This window comes from Agelaius tricolor, unplaced genomic scaffold (assembly GCF_023055355.1).
Source record: "Agelaius tricolor isolate 1412-34295 unplaced genomic scaffold, bAgeTri1.0.p SCAF_19, whole genome shotgun sequence".
NCBI lineage: Eukaryota > Metazoa > Chordata > Aves > Passeriformes > Icteridae > Agelaius > Agelaius tricolor.
In genome coordinates this window covers 12,608,296-12,625,672 of record NW_027269279.1, presented here as the reverse complement: position 1 = coordinate 12,625,672, position 17,377 = coordinate 12,608,296, and the positions used below count along the sequence as shown (strand labels likewise).

Below are 17,377 nucleotides of genomic sequence, written 5' to 3'. Positions count from 1 at the left end.
CCTCACACAGTTCTATCTGTAGCTTGAAAATACCCCTGAGAGCAGCCTGCTGCTCTGAATTTCCAGGAGAGCAGCAGCAGAAGGTGCCCTGGAGCCAGCCCCAGCTCATTTGTGGCTGGACAGAGGCAGAGCTCAGCCAGGACAGTGAACGCTGCTCCCTGCACCTCTGGTGAGTCACAGGAGTCACAAACACAGGAGCAGATAAACAGCCCCTTTTTCATAGTGTTTCCTCTGTGCTCTTCATTGCTCTACAAACCCAGCATTGTTGTTTTTTAGAGTGTGTGACACATCCATTTCCAGCTCAGTTCTGTGTTCTTATCTCTCAATTCTGTGCTTGCACTTGAAATATTAATGACTGTAGCACAGGTTATATTAATGGAACAGTTATGTCTTTTGGGTTTAAGTAGAATTAATTTTAGGAAACTGCTTCTCATGAGAGTAATCAGAAGCAGCTGTTGGTTTTGCTGCAAAATATGAATGCACAATTAAAAAAAACCAAAGCAGTGACTTAGGAAACAGGGCTGTTTGCTGGAAGCACACCTTTGCTCTGCATTGCTCTGGCCATCTATTCCCAAATTCCAACACTCTGGTGGATGTTCAGTGTGCACTGAATTCTTACCTTTCCCTGTGCCTTTTTAATGCACCACACTGAGATTTGTTGAAAATGTATGCACTAAAATTTTCTGAAATGTTTCTCCTTGAAACGAAAGACCTTAGAGGTGGTGTTTACCTCATATTTCAAATTACAGCTAATTTAGTTCTCTCCTTTTTGACTATTTTCCACGTGTAGAGGGTGATTGTGGCCACAAAGCTGCTGTAAGTTATTTTCTGGCTGACTTGTTTGTCCTCTGGAAGATTTACCCCGAGTGCCTCTGGCTTGGAGCAAGCCCAGCTGCACCAAGCACCGTGTGCTGTTAGGGACTGGATTGTTCTCACCTTTTACTGGCTGGGGAGCCCTTCTCACCTGGGCAATGTATTTTAGCAAAATCACTGCCCCCAGAGGAGCAATGGAGGGGGAGCTTTGTCCCTTGCAGGCAGAGCAGAGCGCCAGGGCTGATGGAGGTGAGGATTTTGTGCCGATCTGCAGTGCTCAGGATCATCCCTGCACTTCTGAGAGGGCTCTGAAACAGCTGGAGAGTTCCCAGAGGCACTGGATTCCTTCCAGGGTTCAGCTGTACCTGTTCTGTAGTACCAGAGAGGTGTTCTTGGGCTCCTGTGCTGCTGGGGAGCTGTGTGCCTGCACCCTGGGAGTTACAGATGGCCTTGGCACTTTTTGTCATCCCCTTGCAACCAGTCTGTCTGATTGGAAGTCCTCCTTCCCAGCACTTAGACTGAAATCTTTGCAATATGTGGGAATTTCTCCAGAATTTCTCAAGAGAGTTGGTCAAATCTATTTCCTTGCTGTGCCATCAGTTGCCCAAAGCTGTGTTATTGAACAACCAGACCTGTGGGTGCAGTTTTGGTAGCTGAGGGACTCCAGGATTGCTGGAGCCTCACAGATGCTCAGATATTGAAACATCTGAGGCTTTGTTTTCCTCCAGCTGGGAGCTGCACACGTGGGAATGTGTGCTGCTGAAGTCTGTGCTCATTTTATTCTCCCCCAGGAAATGCAGGTCTGCTGTCAGCTCTGCCTCTCCCCAGGTGACCAGGCAGGGTTAAAAAGAACTCCCAGGATAAGCAAGGACTGTGGAGAAGCTTCACTAACCAAAGAAAGGGACCTTCATTATTATTACTATTATTATTATTACTAATTTTCTGAGTTAATGTCCCTCCTTTTGTTTGTCTCTGTGGTTGTTCAGGGTGATATTTGCAATGTAAGCCTTTGGAGCATGGCCTTGCAGGGACTCTTGTTGCATGGTTAGTGCACCATGACAGCAGGGGGAGATGAAAGGAACAGCATTGCTGGGATTTCTTTCTTATTAAAAGTGCTTCTTTTGAAGAATATGGGAGCAGCTCTGGTTTTAGGTTATCACTCTCAGCCAGCAGAGCTGCTTTCCCATCTCCCCCAGCCTATCTTAAGCTCGTAGGGATCCCAGTTTATACAATTCTCTACAGGGCTTTCTCTTATCTCCTTCTCTCAACTGACAATTTCCCTGTCCAAACATAAACCAGGCTATCTTGCTTTTCCCTCCTTTTTCTCTATTGCATTAAAAAACAGCTTTGAAACTCCACTGTTATGACTCTGATATTGGCTGCACAGACATTTGTTTTCCTGCCTTGAGCCCAGACCAGGGCCTGTGAGCACACTGGGACCTCTGTGCTCGTGGCTGAGCACTCCCAGTTCTGCATCTCAGCCCAGGGGCTTTGGCTCTTAGCACCAGTCCCTCGCCATTTTCCAATGCCACTTTTCTCAATCTGCCAAAATACCATTTTCTGAATCACTTTTATTCAAGTTTACTTGCTCTCTCTAGGCTTGAACCTACCTGGTATTGCTGGATGTGGAGCTGGAAATATTTTTCCTAGTTTCAAAGAAATAATCATTATGTTCTCCCCCAGGAAATGCAGGTCTCCTGTCAGCTCTGCCTCTCACCAAGTGTATTTTTGCAAATACACATTTCTCTTTTGAAATGTGTATTTGTAAAAATTTAACAGCAGTTAGCTAAGTTATCATCACAGTATCATGGTTGCCAAAATTTCAGTGGAGGATGTAAACATCTGACCTGTTCTAAAGTAGATTTAAAAAATACTTATTTTTAGTGTTGTAGATTGTATTTTTCCAAGTTTCTTTTTCCTTGAAACATTTATATTTATGTCATATCCATGGCTTTTTATTCAGTGTGTTTTCTGTGGTCATTAATAAGCCTGCAACTGACTTGTGGGTAAAATAAAAGAACCTACAAAACTGAACTCAGTGATTTACTAACACACAAATTAAGTCATTTTTCATCATTGTAATGTTCAATGCCTACAAACATGGATTGCAATCTCTTTTTTCAGGCATCCAAATCAGAAATGAGAGTAAAAGAAAGTTAAATATACATAAGCTCGTACATTTTCTAAAGGTTTGACACATCCACACAGAGGCAGCACTGTCTGGGTGCTGTGGCAAAGGGAGATGACTTCAGTAGCCATTGTGATTATGATGTTTGGAATGAAGAATTGTTATTTCATCCTATTGAAAAGCCTTGCAGTCATATTTTTGGTCAGAAAATCACATGCAAAGAAACAAGGAGGTTAGAACAGGAGCTGCTGCTTTGTAGAGTACAGAGCTGAGACCCTGGGTAAAATGATGGTGGGTGGCTGGAATTCCTGTGGGGAGGTGGCCATGGAGACCTCACCCTAAAGCCCTGTGGCACTTTCAGGGTTGAGGTTGTTTGGTGCCTCTCTGAGCTTTTACAATGCTGCCTTTTGATTGTTTGGGGGTTTCACAAACACAAATGCAGTTTTTCAGTGATTTTTTTTTCAGCTGCCAGAAATCCTGACTCAGAATTTTGATTGCTTTTTCTTCAAGTTGGAATGTGCTTGATGAACTTGGAGCAGTCAGAAGTCAGACTGGGAAAGGTGTTGGGCTGCAGAAACCTCCTCTGCCACTGTTCAGTGCTGTGATTTTGGCTCACAGCCCAAACCCTGAGTGCTCCATATTCAAGACATCAGAATTGCTGCCTCTGTTGAAATACAGAAATACAAATATTATCACTCTTAGTGCTCTGGTTGTCTCCTTCTACCCTGTATTGCTTAAATATTTGGTTTGTATATTCTAAATGTTAAAGTAAGTTCTTCTACCTTGACAGAATTGAGGATGAATTACCCATTACAATTTCCTAGTCAAATTTAGACTCTGATTCATGATCTTAACTAGTTTCATAGATGAACAAATCAACCTGCTGATCAGAAGCTGCTGGAGTTCCCTTTGCACTTTGAAATTCCTGACAAGCAGCAGACAGTGGCTGATGAAGTATTTGCCATGAATGGCATCTGAGAATTCTGTTATTTCTGCTTTTGAGGGTGCCAGATGGGAATTACGTAAAGTGCAGTTAGTGGAGCCTGCAGAGGACAAGCACATTTGGGGAGGTAATTCTGCAGTTCTGCTCTCTTGGTGTTGTTTTGTTCCTCAGCACTGCAGGAGCTCTGGGGACAGCAGAGATCCCCGTCCTTCCTCTGCTGCCTGGTCCTCCAGAGCCTGGGATAACCTGATATGGGCTGAAAGGCTGTTTTCAACCTTTATCCATTAATTACACGTGGAATGTTTGCCCCATGGAGAGGCCAGCAGAGACAATATTTAGTGGAGCAGCTCTGCTGCAGAATCTCAGTGCTCATCTGGTGCCAGATCCTGTCCTGGGTCTGCTCTTGTGAAGCTCCTTTAGATCTCCTGAACATCAGCTTCACCTTGGCTTTACTGGATCATTGTACCCCATTAAGAAATGGATTTTTCCAGCCTGATGAGCAAAAAAAAAAAAAAAAAAGTGTTGGTGACTATCTGATGGGATTTAATCAATAATATCCTTTGATTATTGTCACATAATTTTATGGGATGTATTTCTCTGACTACATCATTAATATCATTAATATTGTGAGGCTCAGTAAGAGTGATTCCAATGTGCAAGGATGGTATTCAACATTTTTATTGTAAAGTTAGCCACAGTTTTAGGTGTTCTTTTGAACCTGTTATAAGGAATGATGAAATTGCATGGTTAATCAGTTTAAGCAGTGAAAAATTAACCAGGAATACTTTCTATTAGGTGGGAATTTAAAGCTACAGAAACAAGGAAACAAAACTGGTAGCAGATCTCAGATTAATTTACCTCAAAGTTCTTTATTATTGGTCAGTTTTGAGGCAGTTTTTACCAGTCATGACTGTAACTCCACACCATTCCAGGGATTCCAAAGGGAAATAACTGTCTTTAGCAGGATTGCTTCAGTGAACATGGCTCACCCTAACAAAATGCTGATGCTATTTTTACTTTTGCATTTATGGCATTTCTTTTATGAGATAATGGATTGTGGAAGAGAGAGCTTGTGTGACTCAGATGTTTTAAGGACAGCCTTTCTATACAAAACTGTCATATGTTGAAACACAAAATGGGAAGGAAGACTTTGAAAAACGGTGACTAAAAAAAGCCTCTTTTCCTAATTTTGTACTAATGCACCTGTAATACCTCTAAAATCAGAATTTCCAACAAAATGCCTTATAAATTCATTTAATATTTTCCATTTTGATGAAAATATGCTTCATCCTATCCACTTAATGGGATTTTAGGATCCTTTCAGGCTTCAGTGAGTGCTGAAAAGCAGTTAATTATGTTTGTGTTTAAGGGTACATGTTTTACAGCACAGCAGCTCTGTTTTAGTGCAAGATATTATTGTAATTCTTTAGTTTCTGTTCAGCTAGGAGAAAACATAAGAGTATTTTTCTTTTTGCTTCACAAGAGTGAGGATAATGGCTGTCTTCCAGAGGATATATTAGTTGTGTTTTCACTTGGTGCATGCATGGCCCTACCTAAGTGCCTTAGTGCTGTTCTGAATGAATTTTAAAAAATATCACTGTCTCTTTTAAAACAGTGAGTTAAAATAGGTTTTAAAAAATACTGTTGTTTGCTTTTGGGGATAAAATTTAAACATTTGGCCTTAGTGTTGCAAGGAATCTGGGCCTTAATCTGCCAGATGTATGACAGACTTCCACATGAATTCCTTGAGTTCTGGGACAGCCCTGAATTCACCCCACGGCAGTGACCCCTCTGCTAAAATAACCCAGCTCTGCCAGGGGATCTCCATTTCCTCTGGAATACAGAGATGGCACCATGTGAGATGGAGCTCTCCAGAGCATTTCAGTTTTACTGATAATGACACCCCTGGAGTTTGCCTCAAGAGCAAGAAGAAATGCAAAGTTTAGCAGTGTAGCTGTTTGCAGAGTTTGTGATTTGATGCACTTGAATAAATGAAATCTGAAACTGGTTGAATTGCAGGAATCCATCTAAGAAAAATTCAGGTTGTAATTTGTTTTGTTTTGGGGTTTTTCCTGGGTTTTTTTAGTCTTTTTGTTTTATTTTGGGGTTTTTTTTTTGTGTTTGTTTGTTTGGGCGGTTTGTTTGTTTTGTTTTATTTTTGGGTTTTTTGTTTGTTTGTTACTTTTTTACAGAGCATGGTGTTCTAGATAGAAAAAGTTTCAGCCTGTTTACATTATAACAGCAATTCTTCTCACTCTTTCTAATAAATTATTATTTTATTATTGTTATTATTATTGCTACTACTGCTACCACCACCACCCCACAAAATCCTCACAACTGATAAGGAATAAGAAACCACTTTACAGGCACATTGTTTACTGAGCTGATGTACTGCATATTAGTTGAGGCACAATTATTTTAATAGATCCACTCCTACCCCCCTTCACCTTGGCAAAGAATATTGGATTTTCCAGTTCAGTGAGTGTCTGGTCGTTATCATTCATGTGCTCTATTGCAGTTATTGTTAATGGTTATATGAACAGCAAAATAGGAAGCATATATCACCTGTCAGCCTGTGTTCTCTAGGCCCATCTTGGGGTAAATTATAGTAGGATTAAGAGCAGAGGCTGCTAAAATTCAGGTTTCATGAAGAAGTTGTGGATTTTTTTTTCCATCCTCTAAGGTTTAGAATTTGTGTTCAGTCTTTAAGGAAAAAGTATCAGTGTATTAGGATCATAAATTCTGAATTGGTCTTGCCAAAAAGTAATTTAGAAAATTTACCAGATCAAATAAAAAAGTGTGTTAACCTGGTTTATAGAGAAAGAGGGAGAAATACATTTTTCTGCTCTAATGTGACTCTAACAACTTTCTAGTTTAAGGGAAATGTGTGCAGTTATACTTACCAAGAGGTGAAAATAATTCACCAAAGCAATGTTCTGAGTTCAGGAGCAGTGCCATTTGTGCTCCATCAACAATGGGCTTGATGTAATCAGTTTTTTAGCTTTGCAATTGATCTCCTGTCACAATTTTACTTTGTTTTAAATTGTGCAGCTTAGATACTAGCCTGCATTCATGGCTGGGTAACTTGATTGAACTGGAAGAAAAACTTTATCAAAAGCACACACTTGTGTATTTTGGCTTATAATATAGAGAGAACAGAGAGAAAATGTAATGTGGGGGTGATGACATCTCTGGTGTAAATTTATCCCTCAGATTCTTTTGGCCATGCTGAATTGGCATTTCTTAATATGAAATTCTTAATTTTGTACAGATTTTTTTTTTTTTGAAGCAATGCCATCAGATTTGGTGAGATAACCTTTTAAATGGAATTTTGAAATAAGTATGGCAATCTTTTTCCTGGGTCAACACATCGCCTACTTCGTTAATTAAACTGGAACATTCACATTTTATCAAGTGTCATATTAGGTGAAGGTTACAGGATGGAGGAAGAAGGATTCTCCTTAGGATTGAGAGAAATGTGTTGGTGTGAATTCCAACATTTGAGAGAGACCTCTGATGCATTTTAAATACTGCTCCAATTATTCAGTTTTCACTGGTGCAATGAACTGTTGACATCCAATCAACTGCTGATGAACAATCTCAAACCAAACAAAAGGGTGTGGTTTTCAATATTACATGTAATGTAATGGCCCTTGGGATGGCCATGAGATAGTTCAGAGGCCAAGAAAAGGAGGAGTTTCTGAAACAGAATGGATGAGTTGGTGAGATGAAATCTCCTGGTTGTGAAATGGCAAAGGAGCTCTTACCCTGCTCAGGTATTTACCGTAATTACTGGATTTCTGTAATTACCCTGCTCAGGTAAGTCAGTAATTACCCTGCTCAGGTAAATCTGTAATTACCCTGTTCAGGTAAATCAGTCCTTGTCCATCTCAGGTAAAAGAACCCTTTCCCTGCTCATGTAAATCAGTCCCTGCCCTGCCAGGTAAGTCAGTTATTACCCTGCTCAGGTAAATCAGTTATTACTCTGCTCAGGTAAGTCAGTTATTACCCTGCTCAGGTAAATCAGTAATTGCCCTGCTCAGGTAAGTCAGTCCTTGTCCATCTCAGGTAAAAGAACCCTTTCCCTGCTCAGGTAAATGAGTCCTTACCCCCTTGGGATGGTCCAGAGGCTGCAGCCTCGGTGCTGAGGCTCAGCTCATGGCTGGTGCACTCAGTAGAAAATCTTTGTGTTTAGACAGGAGGGACCGTGAGGGTTCGAGAGCTGCTCTGGGGGTTTTAGTCCTGCACAGCTCCTGAAAGCCAACACTGTGATGCTTGATGCTTTATCCCTGAGGGATTTTTCTGCTGGGAACAGATGATTTAAGATGTCTGGTGAATGAGAAATTGCAGATTATGAGACTAATAAAGGTTAAAAAACGCATTTTGATGGCTACTTTTTTTCCTTTCCTTTCTCTACTAGTTTAGAAAAAGAAGGAAGAAACTGGTTTTCTTAATTTTTTTGATTGATCCAAATCTGTTTATTAACTTCTTGTTATGCTGCTTTAAGATTACCTGGCCCCTCTCTCTCCCAAGTGCCATAGTTCATTTTTGCATTCATCTTTCATACACACCTCTGTGGGAAAAATATTTGCCAGTCTGAATACACAGTGAAATCAGTTATAAAGGAAATGCAGGAACTGTTCCATTTCAGTTATATACTGAAATGTCCTCACATACTGCACAATACTACACATAGATACTTATTAGCTGCACTCCAATTAAAAATACTGCATTGGCTTATTAGACATTTAAAAGTATTTACTACTAAGTAAAAGTATTTACAACTGAGGAATCAATATTCCTTATTTAAAAAGAAGGCTAATTCCTCAGTGTGCATGGATCTATACACAAAACCACAAAATCTATGTGCACAATTGAAGGAAGAGGTTGAGGGGTGTGAAGGGGCCATGTGGTTTTATGGTTTGTTTGATGGGGGAGGTTGGTTTGGTTTGGTTTGGTTTGGTTTTTTCCTACATCTCTTGACCATCTCTATGTGGTATTTGCAGGGTCCCAAGGACAAGGTGAGAGATGAATCTGACTCCATGTTCTTAGAAGGCTAATTTATTATTTTATGATATTATATTATATTAAAGAATGCTGTACTAAACTATACTAAAGAATAGAGAAAGGATACAGACAGAAGGCTTAACAAGAATGAGCATGAAAAACTCATGACTGACTCCTCAGTCTGACACAGCTGATGGTGATTGGTCATTAATTAAAAACAATTCACATGAAGCTAATCAAACATGAACCTGTTGATAAACAATCTCCAGCCACACTCCAAAGCAGCAAAACAGGGAGAAGCAAATGAGATAATATTGTTTTGGTTTTTTTCTCTGAGCTTCTCGTCTTCCCAGGAGAGGAAATCCTAGTGAAGGGATTGTTCATACAATATGACCGTGCCAATCTCTGCATCTCCTGAGATGGAGTTGTCCTTTTGCAGGAAGCTGCCAGGGCTGTTTGTGTTCAGTGATGCTTTCCTCATCACTTTAGTGCTGCTATAGAGGGCAGAGCATCTCTCTGGGGGGAAGCAGCCAGGCAAAGGGGCAGGAGGAGCAGGGCACTGAGTGTTTGCTGCCTGCAGGGGTTCCATGGATGAGCTGCTGAGACACCTGAGTGGAAACCAAGCTGGGAGCTGCATCCCTGGGAGCAGAGCACGTGCTGGGGATGCTGAGAGCTGAGCATCTGGGAGCAGAACCATGTGTGTGCCTCTGACACTTGGCTGTTTGCCTTGGCAGGGCTGGCTGAGCTGCTCTGTGTGCCAGGGCATGGCTGTGGGCACTGGCTCTGCTCTCACCAGTGTCTTTTCAGCTGTGTGCTTCTGAAGGTGTTTGGGAAAGCAAGCAAAGGGTTCTGCTGTCTTCATGGCAGCACAGCTTGGCAGATGTTTCAAAGCAAACTGGGCTTGTTTACCCTACACTGGGCATGGAAGAAGAAACAGCATCTCAGTCACTCTCTCCTTGCCAACAAGAACAAAAAACCGACTCTTGGTCAATAAGGAAACTTCTCCAAGCTCAATTATATCAACTTGCTGCCCGAGGCTCCAGTCCAATTCTTTATTTCCCCTGGATGTTGAAGCAATAGCTGTCATCATCAGAGCTCCTTTTGAGTTTGCTGTGATAGGAGCAGTCCTTGGGATGCAGTGCTCACTCCTGCCTTTGGTTCTGCATTCTTATTAGTGGGATGACAAAGCACTGGGCCAGGAGGCTGAAATAATTTCCAGTGTATGAAGCACTGATAATTTGTGGCCTGACTACTCGTGACTTTTGAGAATAGGTAGGAACTGAAACATTTCAAGTTTCTGATGGCTGTGGGTTAACCCCAGTAGGCAGCAAAACCCCACTCACTCCCCCTCAGCGAGGCAGAAGTGAGAAAGTTTGTGGGTTGTTTATTAAGGGAAGTCTTGAGACCAATATGAAATTCTGCTTCACTTTTCAACTCAAGAAAGCATAGTAAATATATAGCCAGCTTTTTGGGAGTGCAACTGTTTTACTGCACAGAAACAGCCATATTTTGTGAAAACATAATAAAAGCATGAAACTCGACTTGTTGTGATAATCAAAAGTGTAGTGTCATATCAAAGAGAAAACAGATCTTTACAGAGCCCTAATTTTCCAAGGCACTTGTACAGTCATCACACATCTTCTGTCATTAAACAATTCCTGTCCTGTCACTCTGTAAGCTTGAAAAATCACTATTTGATTTAAAATTTATGCTTTTTATCACTACCTAGCCCAAAATGACTGAACTCCATTTAAAAGTTCAACAAAAATTCTCTTCGGTCTTGAAGAAACTTATTCTGTGAAAATTGGACTTAAGTGAAGTAGTTTTGTTATTGATTTATACCCTACACCCACACAGCTGCCTCTCAGTAAACACAGGCAGCCACTTGAGCATCTTCACAGAGTGAATCCTGCTCCTCTCAGCATCCTCACCTCTCCTTGGGGTCTTTGCATGGCTTTGCAAGGGATGTTCTGTCCTCTCCTCAGGCATTCATTTATGAAAAATACAGGACTATCTTTGAACTTCTATTTATTTCTCTGTCAAATATGGCAAAACTTAGTAAAGATGTTCTAAAGGTTTTGAGGTGTCTGTGGTACGAAGCAATTTTATGTGTTTGTTTCATTTAGGAATCCTGACTGAAAAAAATGTGGATTCCTTCAGGAATTGTGTTGTGCCCTTGTGCTATTGTTAATTTGAAAACATAAACTGTTAAATTAGGTTTCTTTCTCTAAAAGTTACATCTGTGCTCTGGGTGTGTATTGCCAGTTGTCACCTTACCCAGCTTACACAGTGTGTGGCCATGCTGAAATGACACCAGCAGCGCACTCAGCTCCTTGCATTTATCAGGAATATCTGTTGACCACCTGGATTTCAGTGATTTCAAACATGACTATTTATGTGGCTGTTCCTCTACCTGACACCTAAGGCAATTTTATTAGATTAATAAAATATAGTTGAAAAATCCAGTTTTAACAGTTCAAAGCTGTTAAAATTTACAGTTCTGGAAATTCCTGTGTATTTTCAGCCTTGAAAGTGGAGGGACATATAGAAATTTCAGATTTGACCTGTAGGTCAAAATGATGTTGCATTAAGGAATCTTAAGTGTTTTTGTACTGTCCAAACTGACAACTCTGCCAAATGACAGTTTCTGTTGCCAGCTTTGAAAATGAAATATTTACTAGCCCAAAATTAAGTCTTAACCTGATCTAGGCGTCAAAAGCCAATATTTACAGCTTGATACTGCTACATGACTGATTCACACCTTAAAATTACATCTGTATCTTCTTCAAATGCTGCCTATTTCATGTGTGGTTTTGGGAGATCTGAGGAGAAAGGTGCAGGTTTTACCCTCGGGTACCTTTGCATGGCTGGGCTAATGAAACATCTGTTTGGAGAGAGGAGGGGAGTGTGAGGCAGGAGGGTTCTGTGCTGGGCAGACGTGTCTGTGCATCTCTGAGTGTTTGGAGAGCATCAAGGAAAGGACAAGGGACTCCTGAAGGTGAGAGAAGGAAGAGAAAGAAGAGTGGGAATGTTTTATATACTCCAGTCCATAAAGCACCAGCAACAGCAGCAGCAGTACCTGTTCCCTCAAACAAGTCTTCATATAGGAAAAAGTCAAAGCTTTCCTTTGGGGGAAAAAAAAAAAAAAAAATTTAACTCTTGGTAGCCTTGAAAATGAGCATAAACAGTGGGCTGGAAGCAGCAGAAAGCAGCAGAAAGCAGCAGAAAGGAGAAAGCAGAGCTGGGTGCTCGCTGGCACAGCCGGGTGGTGGGCGGCTGTGTGGGAGGGCACACACACACGAGTGCTTTCAAATCTCTATTAAAAATACAGCAGGATTTTTGTAAGCAGTCGTTTCTTTATTATAAAGTTTGTCAGTTCAGTTTCTTAGTCTTGCAAACCTTCCTCTTACAGTCTACTTTAATCTAGGAACAAGAGAATTAAGCTGCCTAAAATCTGGAGAATTGGATTTTAAATCCGGGCTCAGATGGGCATTGTTTCCTTTTTGACTCCACTCAAAGTGTCCCAAGGCTGCCCTGAGGCATCAGAAATAGGTGCAGGTGGCCCAATTTTCTCCTGGTCTGAGCTTGTGCACACAAACCTCTTGGTCCACGAATATTAGTAAATAGAGATGAAGCTACTTCTTTCAAAATAAAGCTCCTCTCCTACATCTTTGACATTGCAACTGTTGAAGCCATTCAAATCCTTGAATTGCTTTGTTAATTTGATGAGGCTTCTGCCTGAGTTGCTGGGGACAAACTTAGTGAAGACTTGAATGTCATATTCTAAGGTTTCATTTTTTAATTTATTTTCTTCTTCAGTAAGTATTACTATGTGGTTAATTTGTTCTCTGGGATGGATGAAATAGAACTAATATGAAATTCAAATGAATTCTTCTGCTGGCAGCCTGTTAGCAGCAATAATGAAACATAATAGCCAATGGACAGAAAAATACATAAAGTATTTTTCTCAATAATTCAGGAGTTTGAGATATTTAACAGTCAATAAAAATATCCAGAAGAATCAATAACCTCGAATTTGACAGTGTACTTTAAAATTTCATATGTATATTTGTGTATATATATATATATTTATTTTGTGTAAGGTCATGTTAACTTTTTAAATGCTTTAGTCATTAAAAGGAGTCCATTTCAGCTGTAGAAATTTCAAATGAATAAACGAAAAAACCCAAAACTAAAAAAAAAAAAAAAAAAAAAAAAAAAAAAAAAAAAAAAGAAACAAACCTACGGATGCCAATACTGTGAAGAAAGAAACCATGATTTGTTGGGGATGCCAAGGGCACGTGTAGAACACCTGACCAGCAATCGGTTGATCTTGCACGGGAGGCTGAACAGGATTTTTTAAGGTTATTTGCTTCCACCTACTGCTCATCGCTGATATTGCAGAAGGACCCGGCCGGGGAGCCCTGGGATGGTTGGAATGGCAGGGGCTGATCCTGCCCTGGGCTGTGCGAGGGCAGCGTGTGCTCAGCAATTCGCTTTGCCTTTCCCCGCGCCTGGTGTTCGCATGAGGAAAGGAAATATGCAGGAAATTCAGGCCGTTTTTTTAAAGTTTCTGCTTTCTTGCTGTTGTTTTGGAGGTGTTTGGAAGCCTGTGTTGGGATGGCAGAGCAGCAGGGGAAGGGATTGGGGCTGGGATGGAGGGAGGCAGCAAACTGCAGTGTGTGATAAACTCAGGGCACTCAGGGGGTGTTAACAGCACCCATGGATGCTTCAGGATTGTGATTTCACTGTCCCTGAATGCAATTCCTGGAGTGAAATTAAACACAGAGTTACAGAAACTATGTAAAGTAAGGGTATGCATGTTTCTACTGCATCCTAAAGCCAAAATCTCAGTCAGGGCCATGTTACTACAATAATTACTTGTGCTTTCTGGAGCTTTCACTTCCCTCTGTTCAGTAACATTTTTTATAGTGCTACTGTTGATGAAGGTGGTAGATTTGTTCCACTGGTGGTAGATTTGTTCAAGAAATTTTTTATCCAACTGTTGATGAAGTGGTAGATTTGTTCCCCAGTGTGTTGAACTTGAAAAATCCCAGCCCTTTAAGCTTGTTCTTGTCCTGCATTTCTCCCAATGTCCTGCAGAAAACCTTGCTTTGTTTCCCTGTTGCTGCCACAAAAAAAAAAAAAACAAAAAAAACAACAACAACAAAAAAAAAAAAAACAGACCAAAAAGGCAATTTGTATAAAACATGGAGATCTTAATATGTTTGTAATAATGTTATTTAATTGGCTGTTATGCAGCGACACCTAGGGAAAAAAGCAATTGTGTTGGTTTTAAATGAAACGGATGAGAGGGTTTTCTATTTAATTCTATTTTTTCCATGAAACTTCCATAGAATACTTCCATTCTCTGAGGTTTTCTATCATTATATAAAATACCTAAAATAATTCTTCAAAAGGAACATATTTTCTGAGTTTTTTGGGTTTTTTTTTTGTGATGTAACAACACTAAAGAAGGTGCCTGATCACTTGTTCAGATCTCTAGGATTTGACAATTGCTTTTCAGCAATGGTGCTTCTCCATCTCAAATAATTCATACAGCAGGGAAATTTGCAATACACATAGGAAGTGAGAGCACTTTGTCATTTTGCACTTAGAGGAAGCAGCACAGATGTCTCCCAGAGAGGAACATGCTCATTTCTTCCCTTCTTGCCCTGAGATTGACAGATGATTCAATTTGAGGATTTTTAAAGCTTAGGGTCTGTGTACATTTTTTCTTTAAAAGAGGTCTATCTAGGATGTAGACATACACTCAAATATTTATATTTAAACATGGATTTGATTAAGTCAGTAGCCTCACTGGTTTAAAGAATTACAACAATAATTCCTTCAGAAAATTAACTGGGTTTTATCTTGCCCTTGTGCAGAAGTCTCAATCCAGGTGTTTAGCCTTGAAAACATACAGCTATTTCTTTTAAATCTGACTGCATAATTTCCAAGATAACACATTCTTGCAGTGAAACTGAACCCATGCAGATGTGGTTTTCCTTGCTAAAGATGCAGTGGCTAATTTGTAAAAATTCACTTTCCATATCTTTAGATAGATAGCCAAACTCTAAGGGCTGAAATACTTGTGTGATGTTCAGGGATAAAACACAGAGCAGAAATGCTGAAATTTGCCATTCAGCCTGAATCTTTTCCTGGGGCTGATCTCATTTCCATGTGAGATCTGGGTTCCAGGTGAGCTCTGGGTTCCAGGTGAGGTCTCATTTCCATTTGAAGTCTGGGTTCCATTTGAGGTCTGGGTTCCATTTGAGCTCTGGGTTCCAGGTGAGCTCTGGGTTCCAGGTGAGCTCTGGGTTCCATTTGAGCTCTGGTTCCAGGTGAGGTCTCATTTCCATTTGAGCTCTGGGTTCCAGGTGAGCTCTGGTTCCATTTGAGCTCTGGGTTCCATTTGAGCTCTGGGTTCCATTTGAGCTCTGGGTTCCAGGTGAGCTCTGGGTTCCATTTGAGCTCTGGGTTCCAGGTGAGCTCTGGGTTCCAGGTGAGGTCTCATTTCCATTTGAGCTCTGGTTCCAGGTGCTGTCTCAGTTCAGGTGTAGCTCGTTATCTCATTAACTCCTGATTGAGCAGAGCAGCCTCAGCTGGGCTGGCCCCACCTTTTTAGGGCTGAGGCTGCCCTGGTGCTTCTCTTTGCTGCTCCAGACAACTACCCCAGATGAGCTGAGCTGGGAGGAGGCTGGGTTTTTCTTCATCCAGGTAAAACTGCATTTTTAATTGAGTAATGAATGCTTGTGAACTTGGGCCTCTTAGAAATTGCATTTAATGGGGAAGGGCAGGGGTAAAATAGCAAAATGCTCTGTTCCATGGGCAGCAGAAGGGACCAGAGTGCTGTTGGGTCCTCAGGTATATCCATCATGCTGAGAGCCTGTAATAGCCATGACTGCAGTCTGAGAGCAGCTACTTCATTCTGCTTTCAGTCAATTTAGGTCAGTGTGTGAGACAGAGCCACTCTTGTCCTTGGTAATATGGAAAGAGATGATTCATTTCTGATTAACCAATAAATATGTTAAAGAACATTACTCCCTTTCCCAAAGGTGACTTAGGGCAGCACAGCACCAAGACCACTGGTGCTAAAGGAGTTTGAATTCACTCCCCTGAAGGAGAAGGCTTTTGAAAAGCTGAGCTTTTTCCCCTCCCCAAAAAGAAGCAGGTGTCAATATCTAAAGAGGCTCAGGAAGTGAGCCTGTGGGCAGAGAGAGAATTTCCTTCTCCTGCACGTGGGAGACGTGGGGAGAGACTGTCTGGCTGCTAGTGAGGAACACTTGAAAGGAAATTTTTGTGTTATATTCTTCAAACTACAATCTGGCTCCCCATGAGAAGTGATGGAGTATAAAGAGTATTAGAGGTGCTGATTCATGTATTAGACTGGCTAGAATAACAAATGGATTTTGCTGCTTAGGAAGTGATGCAACTTGATATGCCTTATGAAACCATCTTTAATATAATTTGCTGTGAATTAAAGTGGGTTTTTTTTTTCAGGAAACCTTGCTTCATCTTACTTGGTTGAACAATTTAATTTTTTCAATTTTTTTATAGGTGTAGGTAGGAAGCCTTTGGCTTTGAAGTAAAACCAGTCCTTCATTTAAGATGAATAAACATGCTGTAGAAGAAGCATAAATTCTTCATTTTACATTCATTTTCATTTTTAATAGGAGCTGCTATTGCTATCAGCATTTGAATTTATGTGCAATAAATAACTAACCACTAACTTGAAATCGTATTAGAGTAGTTCCAGCTTTGATGAGAGGTTGGAGAAATACTTTTCACAAAAAATTGTCCCTCAGCCAAGTTATTCTTTCCCTAATAGAAATATCTAAAGCTGCAACGGTTAAAATAGTTACGATTTGCTTCCAAGAATGTCCTCACTAGAAAAGTAAACTTGGAAAGAAAATTAGTGGGGCGCTTGTTTACAGTTTAGTGACTTGAGTTGTATTTGGTTACTCAGTTTCCAGCAGTAACTTGCTGTAAAAAGGGTGACTGAAGCAATAAATGCCTTTTGGAGTGTAATTTTTGTGATAACCATTAGCAACACAAAAAGTCCATAGGTTTAATGAGTCAAAATACTTTAGGAATAAAAGGACCATGTGTTGGGTGTCCTTAGGTTTGAGATCATTTCTTTCACTCCTAAAGAAAACATGTCCAGGATATCCACACGTGTACAAGTCTGTGCACACACATTTACAGGTTCATCATAAACAGAGGTTTGGCTGCTTTGCACATTGCAATGAGATTCAGACACAAACATCTATCAGCTCCTAGCTAGTGCTGGATAACAGACAGAAGGTTGAGCAGTTTCTCCTCTTTAGCTTCCCTTTATATTTCTTTCAGCTTCCATCGTTTGTTAATTGAAAAAATAAAAAAAAGTGAGCAAGAAATAGATTTTCCTCAAGATGGAAGCAAAAAAGAAAAACTAATACAAACAAATCATATTTTTTCCTGAGAGCTGGCTACACCAAAATGAA

At 40.5% G+C, this 17,377-nt stretch overlaps 1 protein-coding gene across 32 annotated transcripts in view; it reads left to right on the top strand.

Annotated features, from left to right (window-relative positions):
• The window catches only part of RBFOX1 (RNA binding fox-1 homolog 1), a 1,203,461-nt gene that overhangs the window by 650,726 nt on the left and 535,358 nt on the right, over positions 1 to 17,377 (top strand). The gene's annotated exons all lie outside the window — the stretch shown is intronic.